The sequence below is a fragment of the Arachis ipaensis genome, chromosome B09, assembly GCF_000816755.2.
Source record: "Arachis ipaensis cultivar K30076 chromosome B09, Araip1.1, whole genome shotgun sequence".
In the NCBI taxonomy this organism is placed as follows: domain Eukaryota; kingdom Viridiplantae; phylum Streptophyta; class Magnoliopsida; order Fabales; family Fabaceae; genus Arachis; species Arachis ipaensis.
In genome coordinates, this window is record NC_029793.2 from 17,691,627 (window position 1) to 17,697,686 (window position 6,060).

The window sequence follows — 6,060 nt, forward strand, 5'->3', positions numbered from 1 at the left end:
ATTAATAAAATCAAATCAATATTTAATTATAAAGTAAAATGATAAATAAATTTTTGAGAGGTTTACATTTTAGAAAGATTAATCTTTAAAAAAAATATCAATAAAGTCTTACAAGATAACAAAATAGTCAAATTAATTTAAATTAAGACATTTTATCCAAAAACTAATTTAAAAATAATATGTCCACATCTACTATAATCTTATTAATACTTTTTTTCTGCGGAGACTATTTTATTCGAAATATAAATCTTTAAAATTTATTTATCATTTTTAACTATAATTTCTAGTTTTCTACACATATATATCCACGAAATTCGTAAACACACTTTTCTTTGCTTATAAGGCGTAACAATGGTGTAATTAAATTGGCTCATCACGCATAAGGCAAGGACTCAAGGCGCATCGAAGATTCATTGTTTCTGCCTTTTCTGGACAAAAAACAAGCATCCATATAATTTTATAAAAAAGAATAAAATGAGTTAAGCCTCAAAGTGATTATTGAAATTACACTCAAGACTCAAGTTAATTCTTAAAGTTAATAATTACTTATTTTTGTTCCTGAAGTTATACTCTGGGACCGAGGATCATCCTTCAGACACATTTTGGCGTCACTGGAAAGTTGATCTGGACTCCTTTGTCTGTGACACACTAGACACGTAATGACTAACTGATGTGGATTAGTAAATTTTTTTGGTACAATTTAATCCATAAATCAAAATTAAAAACGCTAATCTCCAAATTTAAAATTTACTCTCTACAATACTCCCTCTCTTCTCTTTTTTTCGCTAGGAGGTTGTTCAATAAGGTTCCGGATAAGGCAAAAAACGCGTGACATAGATTGTAATGGTTGATGTGTATGCTAGGAATGGGGATATGGAAGCTACCAAGGAGATCTTTGAACAGATACCAATGAGGAACTGCATTGTGTGGTTATCTATGATTTGTGGTTATTGCAAGAAGGACAGTGTCGAAGAGGCTAGGGTGATTTTCGAGCGCATTCCAGAACACAAGGTGGAGATTTGGAATTCAATAATTGCTGAACATGTCCAGAATGGATTTGGTGAAAAAGCACTGCAACGTTTTAAAGAAATAAAGGGTGAAGGGTTTCGGCAGATTGGAGGAATAATCAAATATAAAACTTGATTCAATCACCTGTCTCATCGTGCTCTTTGCTTATACTCATGGTGGTTTGGTAAATGAGGCTTTGGAAATAGCAGCTAAAATGAAAAGATATGGAATTAAAATAGGAATCAGACACTATTGATGCATGGTTGACTTATTGGGAAGAACAGGGAGGTTAAAGAAAGGTTATGACTTGATAAAGAGAATGCCAATGAAACCGAATGAAGCTGTTTTTGGGGCACTGCTTGGTGCATGCCAGATTAATTTAAACGTGTAAATGGTAGAACAAGTAATGAAGTTAATCGGTGCAAGCACTATTTCAAGTTCTAATTCTCCCAATGTGCTTTTGTTCAATACCTATATATGCAGCTTCTGAAAAATGGGAGAAATGTGAACATATGAGGAAGATTAGAGTATATACCTGATTTTGATAGAATCACATTGGTCTATCATTTTTCTTTCTTTTTTATTCATTGTGCTTTTTCTTCCTATAAGGATAACATGTTGCAATCCTTGTGGCTTTCTTTTAAATATTACTCTAAAATAACCAGGAAAGAAGATTGTAAGGGAGAAATCTCTTATTAATTTCCTCTTAAATAATTAAACATACATCAGTTAAATAGTCTGACCTAATTTTTATACTTTCCACTCAAAAATAGTTTTTGCCAGTAATTCAAACAAGGTTTGGTCGTATCTTACTGACGAAGTCCATATTTTTAATAGAGGGCTAGAACTTTATCACAGTCTATTGATGTAACTGAGTAATTTGAACTTACGAAATTTAGCCCCATGGCTGGTAATAAAATATTTTTACATTGTGATCAATTGATCATAAGTTTTTTCACAACACACTTATAGTGAAATCAAATCATGTGAAGTACTCAACAAGTCTAACAAGTAACTTCTTCGTTGTTGCTTGTTCAGGGACTTGGTTGGTTACAGGAATGTGTTCAGTAGTGACACTCGTGGAACTGGATTCATGCATCGAGCTTTTCTTTGTAAGCATTCTCCATATGCTTCATTATCTTGCTAATTTCTTATACTTTTTAATTGTTGTTGAGAATTTTCATGTTTATCATGTAGCCTAATTTAGCATCTGGCTTATTTGTGTATGCATCATTGTTATGTTGCAGCATATGAAAAAATTCGAGGATCTCTTGGCAATGTTAGAAACGAAAATTCTGGTAAGTTTGTCTACTGCTATCCTACTTCTGCATTTCATGACGGTAGTATAACCCCAATTTTTAACATTGCACTTGTCATGTGTCTTTTGCCTTTTGATAAGTCTCAATGGGTTTCGGTACAATCACAGCTCATGCATTGATGAGCTTAGAAGCACGTGGGATTCTTTTTGTAGCTCCTGGAATGGAGGTTAGAAGAGAAGAGAAGAGTAGAGACTGCAGAGAGTGTTTTTTAAATTTGGAGATTAGATTGGATTTTTAATTTTGATTTAGGGATTAAGGGTGTGTTTGGCAAACCGTCTGAAGAAAAAAAATACGTTTAAGTTGAAAGTTTCAATTTTTTGTTAGGCTAATTTTTGGTTTGGTAAACGTAGAAGTGATTTTATAGTCAAAATCACGTTTAACAGAAACAACAATTTCTAGTTTCTTCGTTTTAACATTAAACATCTATTTTTCCTTTACCAATTTTATTCTTTAGACATGTTATTGTATTATTTATGGAATTCTTATTATTTTTCTTTATACGAGGCTATGAGCTCTCTTTTTCTATTATTTATTATTTTTATTTTTTTTGTTAAATTTTTATTTGACATTATACACTCTTATAATTGTGAGATAATATAAAAAAATTATTTAAGTTGATGCCTATTTTAGTAATTTTTTATCTAAAAGTGATTTTGAGTAGTGTAATCCAAACAATATTTATTTTACTATAATCCATTTTGATATAAAGATGGCCAAACATAAATCACTTCAAAACAAACTTACTTTTCATCAAAATTAAGTTTCTAAAATTAATTTTATGTAAACTCCCATTTGTAAACTGTAATCCAAACACACACTAAAGTTTACTAATCTATATCAGTTAGTTATTACGTGTCCAGCGTGTTATAGAAGAGTTCAGATCAACTTTTCGGTAACACCAGACAAACGAAATGCACCTGAAAGACAATTTTAAATCAAAAATATAACTTCAAGAATAAAAATGAATAATTATTAATTTTAACGACTATTTTAAATCTCCAATGTAATTTCAGCAACCACTTCAAAGCTTAACTCGAAATGAAGTTAAAGAAGCAATTAAAATGTGATTCTCATTTATGAGTTTGGAAAATTCTAAATTAACATTTGTGATGACTAAACATTATTAATTTAATTAATTGTAAAAATATTAATTCATATATGTTGATTAAATTAATTTTTGCTATACATGTATGTTTGGGGGCCGAAAATAAAAGAAACCAGCAACAAGCCAAATTTGATTAAAAATATTCAGCATTGATACAAATTGATTTTAAATCATTGTGGCTGAATTGATTTGGGCCAAAATTCAATCATGATCATTATAAGCCTAATATGATTGTAAATACTCAGCCTTGGTTAAAATGATTAAGTGATTTGGCAGAAGCAAATTGTTAGTTAGATCAGTTTTAATTATCATTGATACAAGCCCAAATAATTTTGCATGCTTTGTCCGAAACCTATTGAGGGAAAACAAATATTCTTTGCCTCCAACGGACCTCAAGTTTTAACCATGTGGTGGAATTCAAATTTCATTAAAGTGAAGTTAATACTTGTATGAAAACTATGAGAGAGAAGTTGTCATTGATTTGATTGATGGCTTCATTGCTACACGCAACTCAGGGAAGTAAAAGCAACTTACTTTAATTAATTTATTTTATTTCATTTAATTACTTTTCTTTTAAACTCTATCTTCTCTCTCTCATTTTTCCTTCTTCTATTTCGGTCATTATCCAGCAACCATGGAAGGTACACCTAGTCACCGAAAAGAAGATGGTGCAAGCAACAAGACCATCACAATGATGACAAGAAAAAGCAAACTAAAAGTATGTTGTGGCTAAGATCCTCTTTCACTTGTGGTAAGATTTTGTGAAGAGATCTTGACTCCTCCATACCAAAAATGAAAGTGAAGATCTCGGCCAACAGAGAAGAAGAATCTTGGGAGGATGGCTTGTCTCTAATTCTGCTCAACTATCACAGGAGGTAGCTACAGTGGCTACGTGATGGAAGAGACAAATATTGGAGCAGATGAAGCTATCATCATCATGAAGCATCAAGGGCCAGAAGTTCATTTTGGAGAGCAAGACAAGAATGAAGGGCTCGGATTGATGAAGAGTGGTGACCAAGGAAGGACTAGAGGTAATTGCATGTTGGTTTTTGCATGGGTTATCTTTTCTCTCTCTCTGGCCGAACCGGTTCTGTGTGAAGAAGAAGAAGATTGGCTTGGTTTGTTTGGTTTCAACCTTGAAGGTTTCTCCCTATAAGTAAAGGTGAACAGTCAGGGTTTGATTCAAGGAAAAGAAAAGAGTGAGCACAGAGTTTCTATAGCTCCCCAAGCTAACAGATTTCTTCTCCTTCAATGTTCTTCATTTTGTAATTTTTCTGTTTAATTTTGTCATGTCTTGAGTCTCATGGGAAAAAGGCAAACAGTGAGGTTTGTAAAGAAAAAGTCATAGAGCGGAAAAAGGCAGAGAGTGCAAAATTAAAAGAAAAATCCATAGATGTCCTTAAAGGTCCTTTGTACATCTGTGTTGTGTTTCATAATTCTGTGGGAATCCCCTTGTAAGTTGGGTTAGCACTTTACAGTTGAAAGCTTGGCAGTGACCAAGTCAAGTACAGTTTGGGTTTAGATTCTGAATTTGTCCCGGATATGAAGGGTAGTTCCTAGGGAGAATTGGTGTTTGTAATCAAGGATGATTATAGTGAAATTTCATCATTGTTGTGATGGAGACTGGATGTAGGCTGCCTTGCACTTAGCAGCTGAACCAGGATATATCTTGGTGTAATTCTCTCTTTTTTGTACTCCATTTCTATTTCTGCTGTCCAGGAGATAAAATTAAAAATATCTCGTGCTGACTGACGAGACAAAAAGAAAAGTCTCGTAGCTGAGAACGAGACAAAAAAAAAGTCTCGTAGCTAGTTACGATATAAAAAATCAAAAAATTTCCAGAAGTGATTTCAAAAGAAGGCAAGTATTATCAAGCAAAAAAGAAGCTAAGATTCAAAGCCCCTTCTCTTAGCCACTATAACCATCACTCATGTTACCAATAAGAATAAATGCATTTGTGATTTGAGTAGAGTTTCGCTCGAACTATATTAGAGCGTAAGTTTGATCATCAACACTTTGTTGGTGAGGATATAATATATGTAATTTCTCGAATTGCGTGCAAACAAATATTTTGAAAAATTTTACTTGGATTTAAATACCTTTAATAATGTTCATGAATCGCTCGGTTGCTAATATTTTTCATTTAATGAAAGAGAAACATAATAAACAATATAAGTACAAAAAAATAAGACTAATTTCGTATAATTATCTAAATATTAAATTGATACTTATACATTTGAGTAAAATCAAACATTTTTTGAGATGAAAAAGAGTATTTTTAAAATAAAAAACCTATGGAACTGATTAAGAGTTGAAATTTTTTTTAAAATAAAATTAAAAATAAAAAAAAAGTTTTCTACATAATTAAATACATGACATGTTTTTTTTTTTTTATTTTTTTTATTTAGTGATTGCAATGGGAATTGAGTTCAGGACTTAATTAAAAAGAAGAATACTAAATTACTTACCCTGACCAATTGAGCCTATAAAATGTTATTAAGATGTTTTCTTTAATTTTGGTCATTTTCCTTTGGTGCCTTTCATTGTCAATGACACAACCAGAATATTTTTAAAATAATTTTATTAAAATAGAACTCCTGTTGCATATGGACTATGGAGTGATCTAAA